The following is a 26466-nucleotide window of genomic DNA, read 5'->3' as shown; positions in this document are numbered from 1 at the left end:
GAGATAGAAGAATTTATTGGAAAATACGGACTATCAAAAATCTCTGAAAACAACAGAAGGAGTTTAAACGAGAAAATTACAGATCAAGAAATAGAGAGTGCCATCCAGGATATGAAGCTGGGAAAATCACCAGGACCAGATGGATTAACTGCGAGATATTATAAAGTATTGAAGGATTGGTTAATACAACCATTGAAAGAAGTCTGCAATCAAATTTTGGAGGGGAAAAAGGCTCCCGAATCGTGGAAGGAAGCATTCATCTCACTTATACCAAAGACAGAAACTGAGAAACATCAAGTCAAGAATTACCGCCCTATATCACTTTTGAACGTGGATTATAAAATTTTTGCAGACATTCTAGCAAAAAGATTCAAAAAAGTGCTGTTAGAGGAGATTCACAGGGACCAAACAGGCTTCCTACCAGGCAGGCATTTGTCAGACAATGTGAGGAATATTATAGATATTCTAGAACTTTTGGAAACTGACATAAATAGAAAAGCTGTTTTGATTTTTGTGGATGCAGAGAAAGCCTTTGACAATATTTGTTGGAGCTTTATGAAGAGGAATCTCCAAGGAATGGGGGTAGGCAAGAACTTTGAAAATGGTATAAGTGCAATTTATTCTGAGCAAAAGGCCAAACTTATTGTAAATGGTATGGTTATGGATGAAATTCCAATAGAGAAAGGGACACGACAGGGATGCCCAATTTCCCCTCTATTGTTTATATCGGTACTGGAGGTTTTCCTTAACATGATTAGAAGAGACCAGCTGGTTAAAGGTATACAGGTCGGAACTAAACATTATAAGCTAAGAGCATTTGCAGATGACCTAGTTTTGACACTACAACAGCCAGAAACTAGTACAAAAAGAGTTTTGGAACTTATTGAAATATTTGGTCAGGTAGCAGGTTTTAAATTGAATAAACACAAGACAAAGGTGTTGGAAAAAAATCTCACGGTGGGGGAAAAAGATAGTTTTCAAAGAGAAACGGGTTTGGAAATTACTAAAAAGGTAAAATATCTGGGGGTGAACTTAACATCTAAGAATGTGAATCTATTTAAAGATAATTATGAGAAATGCTGGGCTGAAGTGAAGAAAGATTTCGATATATGGTCAAGATTGAGACTTTCCTTGTTAGGCCGAATTGCTGTAATTAAGATGAATGTATTGCCGAGATTGTTGTTTTTGTTCCAGACATTGCAAATTTTAGATAAGATGGACTGTTTCAAGAAGTGGCAGAAAGATATATCTAAATTTGTCTGGCAGGGCAAAAAACCCAGAATTAAATTTAAGATTTTGACTGATGCAAAGGATAGAGGGGGCTTTGCCCTGCCGGACTTAAAACTTTATTATGAAGCAGCAGCTTTTTGCTGGCTGAAACCATGGCTACTTCTTGAGAATACAGACATTCTGGACCTGGAAGGCTATGATAATAGTTTTGGTTGGCATGCATATTTATGGTATGACAAGGTAAAGGTACATAGAAATTTTAAAAATCATATTATTAGGAAAGCATTGTATAATGTATGGAATCGATATAAAGATTTGTTTGAAAGTAAAACCCCCAGGTGGCTGTCACCAATGGAAGCTAAGGCGGTAAAAAGATTGAACATGGATACAGACTGGCCAAAATATTGTGAAATTGTAGAATATGATGGTGAAAAGCTGAAACTACAGAGTTTTGAGAAATTGAAACCTAAAGTCCGAGACTGGTTACATTATTACCAGATTAATGAAACTTTTAAGCAGGACAGAAAACTAGGATTTCAGAAGGAGAGGTCAAAGTTAGAAACAGAATTGCTAGAACCCAATACTAAGAATTTGTCTAGAATGTATAATCTGCTGCTAAAATGGAACACACAAGATGAAACGGTTAAATCAGCCATGATTAAGTGGGCACAAGATATTGGTCATGATATTATGTTTGCTGACTGGGAGCAGTTATGGACCACAGGTATTAAATTTACGGCATGTAGTGCCCTGAAAGAGAACATAATGAAAATGATCTATAGGTGGTACATGACCCCAGTCAAGCTTGCAAAGATATATCATTTGCCCAATAACAATTGCTGGAAGTGTAATGAATGTGAAGGAACTTTTTATCACCTTTGGTGGACCTGCCCAAAGATTAAGGCCTACTGGGAAATGATCTATAATGAAATTAAGAAAATCCTTAAGTGGACATTTGTAAAGAAACCGGAGGCTTTTCTCTTGGGCATGGTCGGCCAATTGGTACCAAAGAAAGATAGGACCTTTTTTATGTACGCAACAACAGCAGCAAGAATCCTTTTGGCGAAGTACTGGAAGACTAAAGAACTACCTACTCTGGAAGAATGGCAGACCAAGGTGACTGAATTTATGGGACTGGCAGAGATGACCGGCAGAATCCGTGACCAGAAGAAAGAGACAGTGGAGGAGGACTGGAAAAAATTTAAAATCTATCTTAAAAATTGTTGTAAAATTTCGGAATGTTAAGATGTCAGGGGATTGGACACTAAGAATTACAGCTATAAATCGAAATTTATAAAGCAGAAACTCTTTTTAAAGAGAATTAAATATAAAAATGGGATGAAGAATTGCTAAAAATTTTGAAATTTGGATGCAGTGAAGGGGAGGTTTGGGGAAGTCGCATTATGTTTGTTTTGTTTTTTCTTTATGTTGTAAAATCAATAAAAATTATTATAAAAAAAAAAAAAAGAGAGATTATGGAGTGCTGGGCTCCAGACTAGAACATTACATCTCTGTTCTTCAGGTGGGAGGTGGAGCCTGGGTAGGGTAGCCTAGCCTGAAATGGGTGCAGGGTAGGGTTATGAACTGGATTCGGCCTAGGCCTGAATCCTGAGCCAAATTGGGAATCCTTGGATTAGTCACATATATTCCCATGAATTGCAGAATGTTGGGTTGGATGGACCCAGAGTGGCCTGTGCTTGTCAGCAGGGCAGGGGGTGGGGCATCAGGCAGGGTAGGAAAACCACAGAAAGAGGGCTGAGACCTACCTAACCAGCTGCTGTGTCTTCCTGGGAGAAGGTTGGTCCAGTACAACAACTCCCCTTCCTACCTGACTCCCCCCAGGAGCAGTGTCTACACACAACAGGTGTGCATTGTTTCTGTGGGCTGCAGGTGCTGCTTTTCAAGCAACCTACACTGTGCAGAATTGGATCATCTTGCTCAGGCATCCCCAAACTCGGCCCTCCAGATGTTTTCGGACTACAATTCCCGTCATCCTTGACCACTGGTCCTGTTAGCTAGGGATGATGGGAGTTGTAGTCCCAAAACAGCTCTGGAGGGCAGAGTTTGGGAGTGCCTGATCTTGCTTAACAGCTGGTAAATAGGAGGATCCAATCCTATGCAGTGCTGGTGCATGCCAGCCCCTTTTAAACCCTATTTGAAACGTCATGTTAAAATAGGGTTGCTGCTGTTGTTGTTGTTGTTTTAAAAACTCTTTAAAAACCCTTAGAGCTGCTCCTTAAATTGCTTGAGGGGTGGATCTGGGGCACAGTGGGTAGCCTCCAGGGCAGCACAGGACAAATCTGCCCAATCTGGGACCAAAGGGTGGATCCCAGGGTCCCTGCACACCCTCATACAGGTCTCCCCTGAGCTCCAGCTGTTGTCAGAGAAAAGTGTCTGCTTGGAGTTATCCAAAGTCCTGTAATCCAGCCAAACCCTATTTGGCACCTGCTAGACTAAGCCCTTCTTAGGCATGCATAATAACTGATGGCCTCCTTTTCATGGTTAAGGACACAGGGCTGTTCAAGTATTCAGAGGATTCTCATTCATCAGAATGAAGGCTGCTACTACCCGCTGCACGGTTAACTGAATGTTCTGAACAGTAGCAGCATAACATATGGAAAAGGCTGTAGTTAACTAGTTGCAGTTTCCTTTCGCCTTGCCTGTCCAACTGTCCAAGGAAGGAGTTGAGGTTTAATTGGGAATTCATCAACATTTGCTCTGGGAAATGCCCCCAGCATTCTTCTCCCTTATTTTGGTTGTGACCTCACTGGCCAACAAATCTGCACACAGGTTAATGCTGTGTGAACGCTGGTTAATACCTGACAGACTCCCCCCCCCTCTCTCTCTCACACACACACTGCTGGCCCCATAGATTTACATGGGTTACCGGTATATAGGCCAGGATCCAAACTGCCATGTACAGAGCACCACATACCCTGGGTCTTTCCCCATCCTTCATCCCACCCCTGCTCAAGCCATTGTGCATGCGTGTGTGAATGTGTGTGAGAGAGGGAATGATTTGGAATAGTGTGTAAGAGCTTGGAGTAAATAGAGTGACATCCTTTGAATGCATGGAGAAACCTTCTATTTGTGCAGTACACTTTCTTTCGCATGGTATTTGAACTTGGTGCAAACTAGCATTTCATATTTTACATGCTTTTCTGGGAAAATCTGGAAAAGTGATCCCAGCCCCTGTCTTGTAAGAGATAAGATGGTGTAGCTCTGGTTTCCTTATTCCCAATGATGGGTGGATCCACTGAAGCATCGCAGTGTTCGTATCACATCAGAAAAGAGTGCATAATGACTACAGACTAATTACCTTGTAGCTTGGCTACCATAACCCTCGCCTCTCTGATTATAATCCTTGCTCACTTGTCCATTCAGAATGTTGTGAAGATCATTACCACTCATTCCACTATGACCTATGTGCACTAGGCTGCAGTATTTGATTCTGCCTTCAAACTAAAAATGGAAAAGAAGTGCAGGGTAGATGCATTATCTGACTCATGCATCTGTTTGTGTGCATACTGAATGCTGAGGAAGGTCACAAGGGGAAGGGACAATGCTGCCAAAAATGTTACCTTGAAACAGACTCTAGTGGCTTATTACATTAATTTTCCTCTGATGTGTGGGGAGGAAGGGCAAGTAAGCCATTAACAGTGCACTGCTGTGCATGTTTGTGTCTAGGTTTGCAGCAAAACGTATTTCATAGAAACAGCCAGAGTGTGCTCCAACTGCATATTAGTATTGTGCGATTTGACAAAGCATGACATTTACTCAAATGTAATGTCTGGGGGAGAGTTTTCTACAGAGGCCTGACCTCGCCAAGGGAGAGAAGATTGTGTTTGACTCGTCTGGCCATGCATTTGCATTGGCCTGTGATACCAGTGTGCTAGTTTCAATGCAGACATTTTAATGCAGACAGAGACTGTCTTATGTAACAACGCAGAACAAGAACAATGTATGTAAACTATGCTGCTAACCAGGGGCAGCCCATCCCGTTTCACCACTGGAGACAAAGTGAGAAGGTGCAGCCCCCACTCTGCTGAAGCCTCACTTACAGGCTCATCTACTGCTGATCGTTTTTAAAAGCAGAACACTCCAGAGGGAAGACGTTAATAGAAATTGTGATCTAAGGGTGACTTCACATATATGTGTTCCCCAAATTGGCCTGCATGCTTTAATGTATGAATGGTAGTGAACATCACACATATACACAGATGGGAATTTCAGATATTAATTCAACTTTCTCATTATCCAATTTCCCACCCCCGCCCCTCCAAAAATCCCACAGCAATGCTATTAGCGCAGTACCTTAAAACGACACTGCCAGTATGTGTGAACCTTTTGAAGCAGAACAAGAAAAGGGCTTCCCTGTGCAAATAAATTAGTGAAATTTTACAATACTATGAAGAAGTAGTTGGGATTAAAATTAATAAGGCTAGCAGCCAACTTGTTATTACATCTTGAGGACAAAGAGGATTCAAGGAATTAAGTGGCATCGAAAGGTCGAATGTCTAGGCATCGACATAGAGAGAAATATAAATGATCGACATAAAGGTAATTATATATGCCTCCAAAAACAAATGCAGAAAACAAATCTTAAAAGTTGGAAGGATCTGAGGTCCAGCATTTGAAACTCCCATTGTTCTAGGTGTGTCTTGTGGCTGGGAATTTCATTAGTGTGAGCAGTTTCTGAGCTCTGGGGGCAGTACTGCACCTTTAATTTCAGATTAAAGGACCTTTTTCTATCTCCCCACTTCCAGCCACTCTCTGAAGACTGGAGAAGAGACCCTCTTAAGAATATTAGGAGGGTGGGCAGGGGAAGCTTGGCTTTGGGTTTTTTTTGCAAATGAGGACTAAACCATGTGAAAAATGAACATAAGATTTTGGCTGTGGTTCATTCATTTTCAGCTTTGTATTCTTGTTATTAAAAAAGCGCACCCAGACATTCTGTTGTTGTGCCCATAACCTGGGTTTAAGGTGCCATTTAGCTCCGGCTTTCGTATCTCAGTTTCTAACACTGTCTGAGACTAGCCATACCAGGATGAATAAATGCAATTAAAATGCAATATTTTACCCAAAACAGCATTATGTTTCAGAAGCTACTGGTACCATGTTCTAAACAAATATTAAGAGAATGGCAAAAAGTAGTAAGTGATTTTGTATAGGAAGTGTCAGGGAACTGCCATCGGAAGAACAGGTGGTGGAAAGGCTCCAGGAGAATAGGAGAGACTCTGCAGCAGAAGAGGGAACCAGTAGGGGGGGAGCAGGAGCTCCAAGGGAAAGGGAGTCGGAGGGGAGGCTCTGGGATACTTCCAGTGAGAACAGTGAGGAGGTATCCCTTTAGGGACCCCCCCCCCCTCGGCGGAAACTGTCACGCAGAGAATCCAGGAGACGCGTTTCCGTTAAACAGCTTTTATGTTGGAAACGTTTTCGCAGACGCCCACTGTCGGATTCTAACAGCGACTGACGGAGCCATGCCAAAGGGCTCCGCTCAAGGCAGAGCTTTGCTACGCTGAGCAAACTCTGAGGGACCAACCCTTTTAAGCACAAGCAGCTCATTATCCCATCACAGCAATCCGACAGTCTCTGAAAGCAGCTTGTGCAAGGAGAGGCATCATGAGCAACCCAGCCGGAGCCAGAGAAGGGGGAGCAGCTGCAGCCGGTCCAAGCCTGGAAGAAAGGTACAGGATGTTGGAGGTCCAGTTAGCTCTGCAAACGGCTAGGCTTGAGGAGAGGAGGGCTCACGATGCAGAAAAGGGAAAAGCCACCCAACTCTCGAGGAAGGTGCCAGGACTGGTGCAGAAGTTTGGGGGTGATCCCAGGAACTATCAAGCCTTTAGGACAGAGATGCAATATGCCCTCAATCTGCAGTTTGATGATTTTCCTGATGAGGAGTCGAGGGTAGCGTTTGTGATTGGCCATCTCGAAGGGGGGGCGAAACACTGGGTGAGACCCCTAATGGCAGCCAATAATGAGGTCCTAAAGGACACAAGGAAGTTTTTTCGCGCCATGGATTTGATGTTCTCCAGCGAGATTGAGCAGGGAGTGGCGCGCAGACAGTTAATGGCGTGTAAACAAGGGAACCGATCTGTCCGTGAGTACTGGACTGAGTTCACCATGTTGATCCATAAATTAAGTTGGGATTTGTCAGCGGAACCGATACAAATGCTGTTCGAAGAAGGACTATCTTCGGCAGTGAAAGACGAACTTTCCCGGGCGCCCAGGGCGGAGTCTATGGACCAGCTGACTAAATCCGCGCTGGCCATAGGAGCATGCCAGGAGGCCAGAGCCTTGGAGAAGCGGGAAGGGAAAGGGGAGTGTTGGAGGGATTTCCGCATTCCAGAGATTCCAGAGCAGCCTTCCCCGCCAGCAGAGCCGATGGAAATTGGAACAGCGCGCGCGCACACAGTTTCAAACCCCAGTGAAGGGTGGAAGAAGGAGGGAAAAGGCGCCAAGAAATGTTTTCTCTGCCAACAGCCAGGTCACTTTGCCAGAGTTTGTCCGCAAAGAAAGGAATGGCAAGGGATGGAGGGAGCTGTTGGGGAGGAGGCGGAGGGAGCTAAGGAGCAAGTAAAAGCCAACGCCTGGCTGCCACCATCGGGGCACAGCAGCCAGGCCAAGGAACAGTGAATGTGCCCACGCCGGAACCACCAAGACCAGCTCTTGTAATAGAGGTGTTGCTAGAGCTGGCAAACGGACGCCCACTAAAGGTGAAGGCGCTATTGGACTCAGGCAGCTCCTGCAACTTTATGAGTAAGGAGTTTGCAGCCGAACACCAGATACAGACTATCCCCTTAAATAACCCTCTGCAGGTGACCACGATTGATGGGAGGGCGTTGTTGGGAGGAGAAGTTAACCAGCAGACTGTCCCCATGATAATGAAGGTGGCAAGGCACACAGAACTGATAGCGTTTAATATAGCCACCTTGGGAGGAGCGCCCATTATTTTGGGAATGAGCTGGCTAGCGCTGCATGATCCGCTAGTGGGATGGCACCAGAGGGTGGTTTCCTTTGGGTCAGCGCATTGCCTGGCACATTGCACGGAGAGGGAGAGCCAAGTAGGCACCCAAGCCACGCTAGCAAGGATGGAAGTAACAGACCAAGGGAGGGTACCACGACAATACGCCGACTTGGCTAATGTCTTCAGCGAAAGGGAAGCAGATAAACTACCCCCGCACAGACCCTTTGACTGTCAAATCAACTTACTCCCAGGAGCACAATTGCCAGTGGGCAAGCTGTATGCAATGTCAGACAGGGAGATGCAGGAGTTAAGGGAGTTTATAGACAAGAACCTCAAGCGAGGGTTCATCAGAGAGTCATGAGCGGTGGGGGGTAGCCCAGTGTTTTTTGTGGACAAAAAAAATACAGATAAACCGAGATTGGTCGTAGACTTCAGGGCCCTAAATGCCGTGTCCGAACCAGTGGCTTTCCCCATGCCCAGAATTGATGACATTCTGACCCGGGTGAGGAAAGGGAAAATTTTTACCAAGCTGGACCTAAGGGGGGCGTACAACCTGATACGTATGAGAAAGGGAGACGAGTGGAAAACCACTATGTTCACCCCTTTGGGGGCCTTTGAATACCTCGTTATGCCCTTCGGCCTCCAGGGGGGGTCGGCCATTTTTCAATCGTTCATGAATCACATCCTAGGACCATTGCTTTACAAGAACTGCGCAGCGTTCTTAGATGACGTACTAGTGTACTCAGAGAATGAGGAGCAGCATGTGCGAGATGTACGAGAGGTACTGAGCAAACTGCAAGAAAACCAGCTGTGGGTGAAACTGGAGAAGTGTCAGTTTCACACCAGAGAGGGGGAATTCCTGGGGTACCGGTTGTCAGACAAGGGGCTGGCCATGGATCCTAGCAAGGTTCAAGCGGTACTGGAATGGAAACCACCGAAAACTAAGAAAGACGTGCAAAGGTTCTTGGGTTTCGGAAACTTCTATCAGAAGTTCATCAAGAACTTTGCCCACTTAACGGCCCCCATCACGGATTGTCTCAGCAGTAAGAAGAAATTTGTCTGGACGGAAGAAGCGCAGCGAGCGTTTGAAAGGTTAAAGAAGGCGTTTGCTTCGGAAGAACAACTCTTACACGTGGATCTGCAGCAGCCAATGAGAGTGGAGACCGACGCGTCAGACAGAGCGGTGGGTGCAGTGCTCCTACAGCCGGGAAAGGATACGTCAGAATGGAAACCGTGTGCCTTCTTCTCGCGGAAGTTGAACAAATCCGAGAGGAACTATACAGTGTACGACAGAGAATTACTCGCCATCCATGAAGCGTTCCGGAGATGGCGACACCTGTTGATTGGGGCGCAGCACAAGGTTCAAGTGCGGACAGACCACAAAAATCTAGAATACTGGAGAACGGCCCGAGTACTGAACCAGAGACAAGTAAGATGGGCGCAAGAGTTCTCCAAGTTCAATTTTGAAATTCGCTACGTGCCAGGGCCAGAGAACGTCAGGGCGGACGCTCTCTCCCGAAAACCTGAGTACTTGGAGGGGGAGGGAGCGGCGGAGGAAAGGCATATCATCCCCGAGGACCACTGGGTTTGTGGGGCGGCATTGGTGGGGCAAAGAGAACTGGTGGAGGGTACCGAGAACGATGAATACGCCCAAGAAAAGCTCAGGGAACTCAGGGGAACAGGGGAGAACACAGGGGGTTTTGAGGAAAAGAACGGAAAGTTGTATTACAAAGGGGCACTCTACATACCAGATGGGGAACTAAGAGGCCGAGTGCTCAGACAGTTACACGACAGCCCCACGGCGGGGCACTTCGGGCAGCACAAAACCATGTGGTTGGTTACCAGGGAGTTTTGGTGGCCCAAGGTGAGGGAAGACGTGCGGGAGTATGTCCGGGGATGCGACAGGTGCCAGAGAGCAAAAGGAGAGAGGCTGGCACCAGCGGGGCTATTAGAACCCTTACCCACACCAGAAAGACCATGGGAGATGGTATCCATAGATTTTATGACAGATCTGCCAAAATCCAAAGGAAAAACAGCTGTCATGGTGGTGGTGGATCTATTAACTAAGATGTGCCATTTTTACTTCCAGGTTCTGGAGGAAGCTAATGAGCTTGCTGCACGTGGAGGTAAATTTTTCCACTGCCAGACACCCAGAAACAAATGGGCAGGCAGAGAGGGCAAACGGGGTTTTGCAACAATACCTGAGGTGTTATGTAAAGGACTGAGAAAATGATTGGGTAGATAAGTTACCTCTGGCAGAATTTGCCTACAACAACGCGGAGAACGTGTCCACAGGGATGAGTCCCTTTCTGGCAAATTATGGGTGTCATCCTTGGGCATTTCCAGGAGAAGGAGGGGAGAGGTGGAGTGTACCGGCGGCGGAACATTTTGTTGAAGAGATGGAAGCGATCCACCGTCAGCTCCAACTCAACTTAGAGAAAGCCAAAGAAGAATATAAGAAGCAAGCAGACAGAAATAGGAGGGAAGGTGAAACCATAAGGGTGGGTAACCAGGTGTGGCTATCCACCCAAGGACTGCCGTTCAAGGGAGGGTGTAAGAAATTGAGACCCAAACGGTTGGGACCCTTTGAGGTCATACAACAGGTCAACCCAGTAGCATTCAAACTCAGATTGCCCAGTCACATGAAATTGCACCCAGTATTTCACAGGTCATTACTGTCGCCGTACCGAGAGGGACGTGAGTGGGGGGAACATGAGAGGGAGGTCACCCAAACACCCGTCATAGAAGAGAGAGAACGCAACATGGACGTGGCAGGAATCATTGATTCCAGGTGGAAGGGGAATCAGGTGGAATACTTGGTAGAATGGGAGGGGGAGGAAGAGTCAGAAAACACATGGGTACCAGCAGAGGAAGTCAATGACGAGATTTTAATAGAAACGTTTCATCGGCGTTTCCCAAGAAAACCGCAGCCAGTGGCACGATTTAGGAGGGAACACTTCAGGACCACCGATGAGGAAGGGGAGTTTGAAGGGTTCCCAGAGTCAGGGGTGGAGGAGGAAGCAGACTCCGACGAAGAAGAGGAAGACGGGGAAAGAGACGGAAAGCCGTGGCTAGAAGTGTTTGAATCCTCTGATTCGCAGACGCCCACTGTCGGATTCTAACAGCGACTGACGGAGCCATGCCAAAGGGCTCCGCTCAAGGCAGAGCTTTGCTACGCTGAGCAAACTCTGAGGGACCTACCCTTTTAAGCACAAGCAGCTCATTATCCCATCACAGGAAGGATGGGCAAATACTGTGGAAAGAAGGTGGACCAGGGATACCAGATGGAGAGACATTCTGAGGCAGGAATACTATAGTGGCCTACATGTATCCTGGCATGCTGCTCAGGGGCAATAACACACTAGAGTTCAAAAGTGGGTTGGAAATGCCACAACTTAATTGACTACAGCTAGACCATGGTTTGGTCCAGCCTCAATCAACCTGCCTGCTGACTGATTGAATCACCCAGTCCATCTGGTCGGCACATTTGAGCATTGGCCCGCACTAAGGCCAACCTTGGTTATGGATCTTTTCTCTGGGCTCTGCTTTCATCCTGGGTGTGTGGCAGCTCAGTCCCTCCTCTCCCATCTGAGTCTCCTGTCACAGTTTGACACCCCCACAATGAAACAGAATGGAAATAGGTATTTGTTTTTTTTTAAATAATATTTATTGAACATTTTCAAATATAACAGAAAAAAGAAAAAAGAAAAATAAAACATCCATTTTATAACCTTATTTTCATTGATATCCTTTCAGGACTTCCCCGCCCCACCCCCTTTTGTATTCCAATTCCTTCAAATAGATTCAACAAGTTCTTACCCCAAATTTTAAACTTATTATGATTAACCCAATGTTAAAAATGTTTTTCCATCCCCTAAAATCGACCCCGCTCCCTTCCACGAGTTCCCCTCTTTGATATGCAGAACAGGTTAAAATAAAAAAAAAGATAGAAAAAAGAATAAAGTATAGTTTAACACCCTTTGGATTCCAATATTCCCCCCCCCCCTTTCCCGGTTGCGTTCCCCAGTGTCCATCCCTGCTGTCATCCTGGAGATCCCACATCTAGGCCGAAATCCTTCACAAGTCCACTTTGCCGTCTTTTTAAAAGTCTTTGCCGCCTTTTTGGTCATCTTTAATTTTGAACGTCCAATCTTGGAAAAACTCTATCTCAAAAAGGCCCATTTTTTCCATCCAAATCTCTGTATTCAAGAGCAAAAACTCCAATTTTGTTTCTTTAGACCTTTCAAATCTGGATGTCCCAAATGTTCCCACTTCCAACTTTATCCAATTCTTATTGTTCATGTTGTTCTTGTTATTCTCTCTCCTCACTTTCCTCTAGTTTCATTTCCTGCTCCCCTGCAAAAATGTTCTAATTCCAAAAGCTTCTAAATCCTCTACAGAGGCTTTGTTATTCAGGAACAAAACTTTACATCAAGTCCCTTCCATTCTTCAATAGATAAATCCATTGTCTCCTTTAGTGTAGAGACCTCTGTAGACAAAATAGTATTCCATTTCTGCAGTTTCCCAGGAGATAAAAAGTCCTATTCAAATTCCATACCAGCAATACTTGTAGTGTCCCACATCCCCTCTAGAGGGATTATAGTAACTCAGTTTCCTTCCAGATCACACCCAACAGTCAAAGTAACTTGTTATTCCTTATTTTAAACAGTTAATATCCAATTTGTAACAAATATAACCGGCAAAGTCCTCGTAACAAAGTTCTCTTTTTATTCTTCAACTTTGACAGCTCCTTTGACAGCTGTCAAAGCCTCTGTTGCTCCTCTCCCGGTGCTCTCGCGGATCGCTCCCGGTTCACGGGGGGGGGGGGTTGCCTTTTAGCTCACATTTTACTTTTCTCCTCCAGCCCAATCTTATAGTTTTCCATCGTGAAATTAGTAACTTTATCAAAATAAGGTAGCACTCGATCTTAGTTGTCAAATCCTTTGCTTTAATTCCTCTACAACCGGGGGGAGACTGACTTCCTTTTTGCACCTCCCCCGCTCGCTCCGAATTTAAAATCCCCCCCCTTTTAAGTCCAGTTTCCAATTACTCACGGGTTGTTCTTTTTGATCCAAATTTTCAATGGAAGAAGTCAGCGCTCTCCGCCGAATGGCATGCGGCTTCGCTCGGCAGGGGAAGCGGAGGACTCATAGCACCACACCCCCCCCCGGCACCCGCTCCACAGCCTTTAAAAAGGCTCCTTCGCAGGTCGGGGGGGCGCAAACGGTGCCCGCCGAGTCACCATGCCCATGGGTTTCAGCGCCCATGGTTTTTGAGGGTCCCCGCGTCACCAGCGCAGTAGGACCCAGCCCCTGCCGAGCTGGCTCCCTCCGGAGCTCGGAGGAAGTCCGCCATTCGGCGATGGCGCCAACCCGGAAGTCCGGAAATAGGTATTTGAGACCTGTAGAGAAGCTCTCAGTTAAAACTAGTATTACATTTTTTAGGGATTACTAAAAAAAAGTTAGGAAAGTGAATTATAACCGCCAAAACTATATTATAAACATTTGCTCAATGATATGGGGTGAGTGTAAACAAAAACTGATTCTAGAGATATCACATAATGCATCTATATTTGATGATGGAAGTTTTAACTTAGATGGCCAGTGAGTGATTTTTTCAGATTTGGAAAGAAAAAGGGGGTGCTATGTTATCAAGACTGCGCTGAGATAAGAATGTTTGAACAAGTGACAGAAAGGTTACAGATCAACTCTCTGCTCTTTCACTTTTTACAAATAATGACATATCTACAAAAGATAAGGAAACATTGCAAAATGGTAGAGAAAAGCCAGCTTTGAAAGGGTGCTGGAGAATAACAAGAAACAAAAGTATTTTCAGGAACCTGTCAAAAATTATTGGAGGAAAAAAAACCATTATCAAGAACTATTTCGATATGGAGTAAAGTGGAACAAAGTAATTCAAAGTGTAGCATGGAACTTTTCGACCAAAACCGGTTCTTCCTGCATCGTACCTGCAAAACATTTGAAGCATAACTAGAAAAGGGCTCCATTGTGTCCCTCGGTTGTTTTCAATCCTCAAATTGTAGTTAATGGGAAACATCACTATTTTGCCATCAGGATGGTAAAGAAGGATGGCAGACACAGAGGGTTATATTCGGCTAAGTTATGCTCAGTGTGGGCTATTCAACTGAATAGTTATGATAGCACCATGGGATTTTCCATCTCTCCCTGCACCATGCCCAAATTTTCTCTGGAGGGTTGGGGAAAAACCTAGAATTAGGAGGCTCATGGAGGAAGGAGAGGGAAAGAATGTTCACCATTGCACTATATTACATACAACCCACTGAAAATGACGAGCCTATTCATTAATTTCAATGGATCTATTCTGAGTGGGACTACCACTGGATACTGCTGAGAGTTGGCTTATATTTGTGGATATTTTACAACTACACAGAACTTTCATCTCAGCAGTGATTCATCTTGCAAATCAATTTGGCAAACTATCCAGCTTTAAATCAATTACACTAAATCAAGAGCCATGTTTACAGATAATACACCATAGGGCACACTTACGTAGCAATGACCTTTGAAGCTGGCACAAGCTACTTGTCATCACATGATGCGGTGTCCCCCTACAATGCTAAATCAATTATGCTAAACCTATTTCTGTCTGCTATTGAGTGTCTGAAGGGAGAGCACTGCTGGAGGCAGATCCCTTTGTCTGTCTTTGGAAGTGGAAAAACAAAATCAAGATGACATCCTTCTTTACTGAGTTCCCCTTTCCTATGTTACATCATATGCGGGAGAGACATTAACGATAAAAAGCTGCTTGTTATGCATGAAATGGTAGAGTTTGTCCTGAAGAGGCTAATGCAAGCTAATGCCAATAGTCTCCAAAACATCTCTGTCCAAGGAGGATTTAGAATTGAAAAAGACCACAATGTATGGCTATATCAGTCAGTTTCATTAATGAAGACAAATCATCTAAATAAATCCACTTTTCTCTTTATGAACCTATTTAGTACAGCTATATTTGTCTTGTCTACCTAGATGTTATATATCTAAACTACAATTTAATGCTTTAAAAGTGCTTGGGCCATGGAGGAAATCACACAACCGCTAAGCAATCCATGGCCTGGCACAGCTCCATATGACACCTAGGGAGACTTTTAATGCAATTTCATCATTATGTAGATGGCAGTCTGCTCTGTATCTCCTTTCTGTAAGAATCCAGAGAGGCTGCTGAAGTTCTGAACTGGTGTCTGTGGGCACTAGTGGAATGGATGAAGGCAAACAAATTGAAACTTAACCCAGAGGTATTCCTGATCACAGACAGAGATTCACACTACTCTAGGGAGAGTTGTGCTCCTCTTGAAAATGAAGGCTAATTATTTGGAGGTCTTGAACCTGGCCTTAACATTGGTTGTCTTGGTGATGGTGGTGGCTGTTTGTGCCTTCTTCACTCAGCTGAGGCTGTTGCACAAGCTGCACATGTTTCTGAATACTGCAGCTCTGGCCATAGTAACCTGTGGCGCAGCAGCTACATTACTGCAATGCACTTTAGATGGGGCTGCCTTTGAAATGGGAACCAGAAACTTCTTTTGGTCTGGCATGTCTCCATTAGGTTGTTAATAGAGGCTCCTCTTGGTAGTGTGTGACTCCATTTTTGGAACATCCAATCTGCTTCTGGAACCAGTCCAAACAGTTAAATTCTTTACAGTTTGGGACTTATGCAAATGGAATCAAGATCAGGATTACACCATTGTCAAGATTTTCTTCACGGAGAAGATTGAATAGCATTTCCCAATTATATGTTTCCTTTCATAGGCATGCCAATGCTCAAGGCTATATGATTCCAGAACAGTTTAACCAGGTGAAATTGCACCTTTCTCTTATTTCTTTTAATGAACAGTCCAGCTACTGGTGCTTAATTTTAGAGGAGGGTAGGAGAGGGTAGGCTCTGCGTATCCATTTCCAGTGGATCATGGGGCTTGTAGTCCTTCAGCACCCAAATCATGTGAGATTATACCTAGCCATATAAGTAAGTGGAAAGCATCGTTTCCTGTTGAGGAGAAGCCTTCTACTTCACCGCAGCTTTACACAGACAGTATTATTTCATCTTGGGGATCATGGAGTTTATTCTTTGTCTAGTGAAATTGCTGTCGATACTGCCACACATACAGGGAAGACGAGAATCTGAGTGAAGTCTTACTCAGCAGATACTTAGAGGACACTCTGGCTTCCCCCACATGCCACCCTCCTCCCATTGTCATCTTGTGCTGTGGTAAACAAGCCACACCACTGGTGGAAGACTATGCAAGCAATTAGCTATGCGGTCTTCAGCTTAGTTAAAACCTGAGCAGCAATGAAATAGAAAAAAATGTCCTTTAGACATGAAGCTAATTCAATGTGACTTAAACCAGACTATCCACAAGTTGAATTGGGGTCTTTGAGAGTGCTGCATGTGCCCTGCAGGATTTCTCAAGTTTTTGAAATTAGGGAATGCCTTTTCTTACAGTTCATTTGCCTGTCTTTGTCTGCTCCTTGCTGTCCTCCCATATCTGAGGTACACAGGCACCAAACAAGGATGTGGCACTGTGGCAACTTCAGAGGTCCAGATACTTCTTTTAAAAATAAAAAAATTGTTGTGTCTGACATCTTTTCTTATAAAAAGAAAATTCCTGCTAGGTCAGTCCAATAATCCACAGTGCTCTGTGCTCTATCTACTCTAAAGGCATTCGTTCCCTATCAATTATTTCCAGGCTTCACCAGTAACGTTTGGGAGATAGAGGCCACGGTTCAGAGAGCTCATTTGCACACACACAAGGGCCCTGCATGCATCTTGTGAGACTTACGACTTTTCTTTGAAGACTGGCTCTCCTGCCACATTGCTAACTGCTCTTGAAACTCCCCAGAGACTCCTAACTATGTGCAGCACAGATGCTGCAACTGATATGCCAATAAAATACATATTAGATGTTCATGCATAATAAACACCCATGGTAGGCACAGTATTAGCCCCTTATTTAACACACACACTTATTTTTAATCAAGTTTATAACCCACATTTCACTTTGCAAGAGACTTCCAACAAAGATGTTCAAAAACAAAACTGAGAATCCAGTCATCAAAAACACAATAAATAAAATAAAGCCACAATAAGCTTTACTGAAGTAAATTGGGACTTAATGGAACTGAGGTCAGGATTACATCATTGCTAGAATGTAGCTTGAATTCTCTTCACTGAGAATATTGACTATATCATTACAGTGGTACCTCGGGTTAAGAACTTAATTCGTTCTGGAGGTCCGTTCTTAACCTGAAACTGTTCTTAACCTGAGATACCACTTTAGCTAATGGGGCCTCCCACTGCGGCCGCCACGTGATTTCTGTTCTCATCCTGAGGTAAAGTTCTTAACCCAAAGTACTATTTCTGGGTTAGCGGAGTCTGTTACCTGAAGTGTCTGTAACCTGAGGTACCACTGTATTGTTTTGTTAGACACATGCCAACATTTCCCAGGTTTTTTTAATGAATGTTTTATTTCATAGGTGTGCAAGTGCTCAGGTTTCCAGAACAGGTCGTCAAGCTGAAGTTACTTTTTTTTTTTTTGTTCTCCTTATAACAAAGACACCACTGGTTGGCACTTAATTCTAGGTTCATACACTCCAAAGCAAATGGCAACTGATTTCTGAGGAAAGCCTTGCTGTGTCACATTCTTCAGATCAAAGCATTTGTGATTATAGCACTAAAGGTCTGCTTGGGGAGCATCAAACAGACATTGCAACACCTTATTCCACTTACTGTTTACAGTTGCTGGAAAGACACAGGAATCCTGCAGATCCCTGCAGAGTGTCTTGCATGTATCACTGATTTTCTAACCTTCCCCTCACCTTCATTAATGGAACATCTGATGACTCACATCTAACTTCTTGTGAGAGGGACAAGAAAACCTGGTAGATCTTTAATAAAATTACAAGGGAAGAGGAAAAGGGAGAGAACTCCGATAACATGCTGGAGTGAGTTTCTAGTTTTATATAATACTTGGGAAGTACAAATCTTAGAGCTTAGCACATCTGAATAATATCTTGGATGGATACATACAATCACAGTGGCTGGTTGCCAGTAAATCTTTGAGTTACACCACACACCAAAATAATTAAGCATGTCTTCTACATCCTGCCCAAGATAAAAGTCCCATCTGTTTATGTTTCTTTATTCATTGCCTGTAAGTGCAGTGTGGTTCTGTACGCACAGTAATTGAGTGCATATGACTGGCTAATAAATGCACTGCAAGCCATCTTGTTATGATACCGGTTCATTCACTAGAGATGATGAATATGCAAAATAATCTCTATCTATAAATCCAAAGGAGATAAAAACAGGCAGTGTGAACTCTGTGCCACACACACATACAAATCCCATGCCGAGGTAAACCCTTTGTTCTTTTATATCCACTTATTATAATTGCAAGAATGGTGTGGTTACTGCTAGAGCAAGTTCACTCACATTTGTTCCTTTTTGGTCAGTGGTAAGGTAAAGGTAAAGGGGCCCCTGACCACTAGGTCCAGTCACGGACGATGCTAGGGTTGCGGTGCTCATCTCGCTTTATTGGCCGAGGGAGCCGGCATACAGCTTCCGGGTCATGTAGCCAGCATGACTAAGCTGCTTCTGGCAAACCAGAGCAGCGCATGGAAATGCTGTTTACCTTCCCAACGGAGCGGTACCTATTTATCTACTTGCACTGGCGTGCTTTCAAACTGCTAGGTTGGCAGGAGCAGGGACCGAGCAATGGGAGCTCACCCCTTCTCGGGGATTCGAACTGCCGACCTTCTGATCGGCAAGTCCTAGGCTCTGTGGTTTAACCCACAGTGCCACCCGCGTCCCTGGTCAGTGGTAAATTGCCCCAAATAAACAAGATATTCATAAGTCAATCTTGGCTGTGCGTGCACAATGGTCTCCACTAGAGATCCAAAGATGAGTGTTGCTAATTCCTCAGGTGTGTGTTTACATATCTGTGCATACAGACAAACAAAAAGGGCCAATCGGTGTGTGTGTGTGTGTGCGCGCGCGTGCATTTGACCTAAGGCTCAAGTTCAGTGTGCACCTCACACTTGCTATTTTTTGGCATTTGATAAGTTTCACAAAAATACAGCATGCAAGGATAAATTCTGGCACACTTCATTAACCTCTTTCCCCCCCTGATGCTGCCTCCATGTGCTTCCACATATGAAGGACTTTTTTCCTAGCCAGGCTTGTGCTGAATGTGTTTGAAGCAATTTCCCCCCTTTCCTTCACAGCCATGGGAAAACAGAGTAATTCAGGTCTGCTGTCTACCACTCATGTTCCATGAACCAGAGAGAAAAGGAGTGCCAGGGGAAAAAATAGACGGCAAAGACTTTGCTCCTGCCCCTCTGCCCTAGCTGGGCCGAACATTTCACCCATGGCCAAGCTCCACTGGTCTAAGAAGTGAGAGTGACGTAAGAACTTGCAGAGAATAGAAATAAATTACCCTGTATCTAGAACTCTCCCTGCACCCTCCAGCCTCCTCCAGCTGTGCCAACATGACATCTTATTGCAAAACACATAGGAGTATTTTGTCATATTCTGTGCATTTATCATGCACCTTATTAAAGCTTATTAATCTAGAAGAGAGCGTGGAAGAATAGTTTAGGAGGCTAATAATGAATTGCTGATTTATGCTTCCTGTTACAAAGCAAAACTCACTATGCCTAGTGATCAGACTGAGTTCTGCTTGCCTGTGGGGGATTTTCATATGCCTCTCTTCCAAACAGCTTCAAAGGAAGAGTCAAGCTTCCTCTGTCAGCATTCCTTAGAATCAGTGCAAGATGTCAGCATACAGCTGGAAAGAAGGAGAAAGCAAATAAAGGATAATGTGCCGGTTTACAATTCAGACCCTTGCAATATTTCTTTTCCCCTAGTTTTGTAATAGAATTGTTATACTTTGTCTGACATGAGAGAGACACCCAGGATGGGTGTTAAGGGGCCCCAGAAGTGAGAGTGGCAGTGCCCCTTGGCAGGCTTGGGATGAGCAGATGAGGTTTCCAAGCAGGCAGCCATCCAGAAGAAGCATAAGATACTGTCAGGGTGCTTCCATGTGAAAGGTCCTTTGATGGGCGTGCCTGCTGAAGCTGAGCAATTGTCAAAAGGTAAATTTCCTACCATTGCACTGGTGGAAAGGGACTTGTGGACTTAGCCCAGGTACTAAAATAGCTCAGCATTCAGGGGCTATGTTGGCACAGGGCAGGACTGATCTGTTAGGCGGCTTCTGGACTGTGGAGAGTGTCAGGGGTATATAACAAGTGTTCCTGGCTTACTTTTTGCATCACTATGGCAGCTTGATGTACCAGTGGGTAGCAGCATCCTGAATTAAGCAGATTACTGCAGTATTGTACTCTCCTCCAAATGCTGATAGTGATCACAAATAGCATGTGCACTTTTAAGGATCTGTTCCACATCACAGCCTCACTTTGACAGGACTGCCTTGGTAACCAGGTGATAAGAGTGGACCATGCATGGAATGTGTACTAATGTCCATTGTCATAAGAAGAACCCTGCTGGATCAGGCTAAAGACCTGTCTAGTCCAGCATCCTGTTCTCACAGTGGCAATCAGATGCCTGTGGGAAGTCTGCATGCAGGACCTGAGTGCAACAGTACTCCCCCCCGCTTAGTGTTTCCCAGTAGCTGATATTCATAGGCATACATGCCATCCATCTCTTTGAAAATATTGTGTGCATTGTTTGTAGCAACAGTTTGTACTTAAGTCATGGAGGTGTAGTCGATCTTCAATAGCCAATGTGTACGCCAGGCATGCCTGTTGGTGTAATTTAGAAATATGGGTGACATTGCACAAAGTGCTTGGGCCATGTCTTGAGCAGCCCATCTCCCATGTCTGCATTCTGTTTAGAGAAAGACCCAGCTGCATGGGATGGTTAGAAAAAGTCCAGGGCTAAATGACTCACCCTCCCTCCCTTTGTCTAAGAAATGTGTGCACATGCAGTGGGGGGGGGGTATAAAGTCAAGGCTGGATTTAGTAGCAATAAGCAAGAATGTGAGGTATTCACTGATAACAAGGTATTTCCTCCATGCAAGGTATAAGCTATATGATAAAGTGTAGTATGGTGAGCTAGCATGGTAAAGTGTTAGTGGATCTCTCTGCGTTGTATTTTTACCAGGTTTATTTTGAAGACCAGAAGAACTTTATTATAGCAGATTAGTTCTTAAAGTTTATGTAGCCAGTATGTTTATGCTTGTGCCATGAAACAATACACACTTTATACCTTGAACTGAACTGAGTAGGAAAGGTTTTCTTAACTGGGAACACTGGAAAAGGCTGACTACAGGAAAGCAGGGAAACTCTGATGTTCTGCTAGAGCTGTGCATACTCTGCTGATCACACTGGTTGATGTATGACATGCAGCATCAACAACAGATTGTGGGCCCAAGTCTAACAGTCTTCTAACAATGTTCAGCAGAGTTTTTTGCCTTGAACTGTTGTGTGTCGTTAAATTCAGTGGCATGATCTAGTGGTCAAAGCACCAACCAATATTCACAACACCAATACCTGTAGTCTTACATGAAGTTTGTTGATCTCTATGCACCATGGATGTTTAAGGAATTTATTAGCACTGTTCAGAATTCACTCACCATACAAGACCATATATAAGTGTCTGAATAACCACATGCACCCTCATATTTCATATTTTTTTGTCCAGCAGCTAAGCCACAGAACTGACAGTCATTACAGTTCTTGCTTGATGGATGGTTACAATATGTTACCTACCATAAGTCAGCCTTTATACTTATAATGGCATGACATTCCATAACAATTTATGAAAGCCATGCCAGGGAAGGTTGCAGTTCCTTCTGCAGCTCAGCCTTCAGCTGAGCTTAGCCAAAGAAAAACAGATGTGATCTTAAAATAAAATAAAATAAATAAAATAAATAAAAGTGTGGCTTCCACTGCTTCTTATCGTTTATATCTAACTCTACACCAGAAAACTGTTCCTAGCTTATTCAGTACAGTCCTCATTCTGTTCTTCTGACACCATGTAATTTTTCTGGGTCCAAAGACAAGCCAGAGGAATTAAAAATGACTTGAAACAACTTCATTCTTTAGAACTTCTAGGTTCTTGGAGCTGCCTGCATTATGTGACCTTAGGGATAGTCTTCTAACCACCAATTTCTTAATGCCAAGGGACTATTTCTATTTTTTTCAATTCTATCATTACAAATCTCACAAGCTCCACTACACCTGAGGGCAGCACATTAGCTTAGAAGCTGCAGGGGAGGCCACTATGTGGCACATGCAACTCTGTGCACTCCCGCCCTGTAGCATTTACCACCCGTTGTGACTGCCTCACTTTGTCTAATGGTAGGACCAACCTAGGGAGCAACTGTGTCCTTCATACTCTCTAGTAAAGATTTTACTAGTGTACATTTTGCCAATGTATAAACTGGGATGCAAAGGAAACGCTCTAAATTAGAAGCATTTTTCATGCTTCTGGAATCTGACACTGCTGAGTTATTTAAGGCTTCCATGTATGGCCTGAGTTTCTCTCCTTTTGCACAGCATCCTTGTAATTTAATTTGTTCCTCTTATCTCATGGAAAATTAAGAGCTGCCATATCTGCTAAATAAAGGTATTTCGGAGCACTGAATGGGAACATGTTAACCTGTTTCAAATTTCTGTTCTTTGAATCCTCTTCCCCACTGCTGGTCAATGACTTTTGAGTAGACGTGCATAGACTAGCACCATATATTTTCCTGGTCATAGAGCAGCACTGGATCCGTTTCCGGAATGGAATTATGGGGTTTGCAAATCACACTGTTCACATATAGATTGTTTCCCCTGCCGTTTTCCAGTCTTACTCTTTGCCTTGAATATTTCCTCCTTTCACCCAGCGAGTAATCACAGGCTTTACATAAGAAGGGCAATGCTAGATCAAATCAAATGCCAATCCAAGTCCAACATTCTGTTCCTAATGAATGACTACTGGGAAGACATATAAACACCCCACAAGCAAATCAGGATGAATGCTCATTGTCATAAAACCACACATGGATATAATCTGACCTCTAGGTAAACTTTGTGCAAGCAAATCAGTATGAGTGCTCAATAAATAGGTTGCCCGGAGGAGCCCTGTGACGAAGGAGAGATGGATTAAAGCCTGCCTGCTTTCCTGCCTGCCTGCCTGCCTCAATACAGAATGGACTGCACATTTTCAAGTCTGTTTCTACAATTTTCCATTAATTCTGGGCTTTTCCAGACTATTGTATTTTAATATTCTGTTGGTAGCCGCCCAAAGTGGCTGGGGAAACCCAACCAGATGGGTGGTGTACAAATAATAAATTATTATTAGTAGTAGTATTTTCCCAATAATTCTCCACACTCCAGAAAGAGTTAGTTTGGGATGTCAGTGAGTATTTCTACAACTATTTCCTCCTCCCTCTTTCTCCTATTCCTAAATTTACTGAGTTCTGGTGGTGGGCATGGAAAGTAGCAGTTGTGACATCTGCTGAAAGCTTTTCAAAGTGTCTAGGAATCTATAGATTTTGCAGATCTATAGTTACCCAAATGGTTGGACTGGAATGCTGCAGTGAGTGCAAATTACACCTATGTCAGTCCTGGAATTAATTGTAGGAATTTGCTATAAATAATTGGAGGACAGGCGGAGCAGGATGCTGAGTGTTGCTGATCCACGGGGGAAGTAATGAATCAGGAAATCTGTCCTCCCTTCTCTTACACTTTCTGTGCAGATGACAATCAATTGAAAATTTACTTACAATCACTTTAGTCGTACAGAAGGAAAACTGCAACAGGAACTGTATCTTGCTGACCTTTGTGCTTTTATCTAGAGATTTAGGATACCTTGTGACTAAACTGGATGGAGACTAACTAGGACCCCCACTTTCCTGCCAAAGTCCCTAACAGAGACATGGCCGGGGGAGGAGGAATTGAACTGGGGAACTTTTTGTGGTGATAGAAAATGGTTTACATCTTGAATTCTTGCCTGTCACAGAGATGTAAAAAGGCAGAGCAGCCCAGGGGAAAAATAGTATTATTATTATTAGGGTGGGTTACAATTAAAACACAGTGTTAAAATCAGGTTTAAACAACAGTTGTAGGCAAGTGCCAGTCTAGTTCTGAGAATAAATTTCTGTGTTTATTAAAAAATAATAATAATCTGGAAAGCTCTTCAGATACCTGAACTTGGAGGTCAAAGCTTCAGTATTTTCCACATTCCGGAACAGAGAAGTAACTTTTTAATTAAATTGGGAAGTACTTATTCTGGTGCAGATTGACTGTGGATAGGAATATGCCTTAGGGGGCGATGTGTTATAAAATTTCACTTCTCTGAAGAGTTTTTAGGAGCCGGTGGTTATTGTTTCAGTAGTGTTTCCAGCATAGCAGAGCTTGTCTAGACTTTGGTGTGATTAGAGAAGTCTAAACAATAGTCAACCTTTCCCTCTATATTTCCCATGGCAACCTCTTGGCCCTGAGCCAAACAAAAAGAAAGACATTTCTCTGGTATAAAATAGCAGAGTAGGCACTGAGTCTATCTCTGCAGTGCAGCATAAACCCATGATATTTATTTAGTGTTAGCAAAATGCTATTTGTTGTGAAGTGCAGGAAAAGTGAAGAGGGAGAGCTTTCGTACTGAAAAATTTGAGCTGCCAGATTATCACTCCTGCTATCTGGACTAAATTAGATGCAATGCAGGAGATCTAGGAACAGTGCTGCAGTCAGTGCAGGATTTGGGTGGGGGGAGCAGAATTCACAGACGTGTGTCTGCTACCTTCACGATATTGCTCTTGTCATAAGCTGAAGACACATCTCTTTATCATAAGAACATACTAAGAGTCCTGCTGGATCAGACCAAAAATTCTGGTTGTCATAGCGCTCTCCTATTTGTGATTCCCAGCAACTGATGTTCAAAACTTTCTGCCTCCAACAACGGAGATAGAATATAGCCACTGTGGCTAGTAGCCATTGACTGCATTATCCTCCACAATTTTGTCCAGTGCTTTTTTTTAAAAAAAAAATCCATAGTTTAACTATGCACTATGTGAAGAAGTGGGACGCGGGTGGCGCTGTGGGTTAAACCACAGAGCCTAGGACTTGCCAATCAGAAGGTTGGCGGTTCAAATCCCCGCAAGGGGGTGAGCTCCTGTTGCTCGGTCCTTGCTCCTGCCAACCTAGCAGTTCGAAAGCATGTCAAAGTGCAAGTAGATAAATAGGTACCACTCCGGCGGGAAGGTAAACAGTGTTTCCATGCGCTGCTCTGGTTCACCAGAAGCGGCTTAGTCATGCTGGCCACATGACCCGGACTCGGCCACGACTGGACCTAATGGTCAGGGGTCCCTTTACCTTTTATGTGAAGAAGTACTTTCCACCACATCTGAGGTCATTAGGCTAGTATAGGAGATGGAGGGTGCATGGCATGCTGGTTGAGCAGCCTTCAATCTCTCTTTCCTCTCTCACATCTAGCATGTGTAGCCAATGGGCTGCCCTCCAGTAGTTGCTGGACTGCAATTCCAAACATATATGCTTTTTGGCCATCCTAATGGGGGCTGATGGGAGACGGAGGGGCACCATGTTGACTACCCCTCATCTAGAAATAGGGAAATGGCGCATCTATGCAGTGTTTGTGAAAAAGCAGGTTAGTGACTAGCTTGAATGTAAACAGGGATGTGATTGGTGCCATTCTGTTCTTTCTTGCTTATCATACCATGGGGTGGGGGGTGGGGGTGGGAGAGAGAGAGCGTCAGTCCTCAAATAATAATTTTCCTCTTTTCTTCTTACTCCACAAAGGAAATATATAAGTTATTACAGAACAGGGCAGCAAAATCTGATTGCTGTCTCCTGTTGAGGCCTTTGGCAAGACAAAGAGGGGAGGTGTATACTAGAGAATGAGAAAAAGCAAAGCACAGGGAGCTGCAAGCAGACAGCTTCATATAAAATCTGCCCAGTGCATGTGAAAAATCACCCGGGAGAGACTGAAAAAGTGCTAGATAAATTACCAAATTACAGTCTTGGTCCAAAGAAATTAAACGAAAATTTCACCAGCCCACCAATCAATCATATGTCCTCAATGTAACACATACAGGCAAATTAAAATCCAGCATCACAGAACAGAACAATTAAGGTCAATCCACAAGTCTGTGGGTTGATGATAAGTGCAGAGTTCTAGTCTAGGCCTAGTTCAGACAAATCCAAGGACCCATGAAAGCACCTCATGAGCTCTAGGACACTGCTGCTGGGCTCACAGCCAGCATTGCCCACACAATT

This window comes from Podarcis erhardii (genome assembly GCF_964252035.2).
Source record: "Podarcis erhardii genome assembly, chromosome: 4".
NCBI classification, from domain to species: domain Eukaryota; kingdom Metazoa; phylum Chordata; class Lepidosauria; order Squamata; family Lacertidae; genus Podarcis; species Podarcis erhardii.
The sequence above is the reverse complement of the archived record's forward strand: the minus strand, read 5'-3'. Positions refer to the sequence as shown.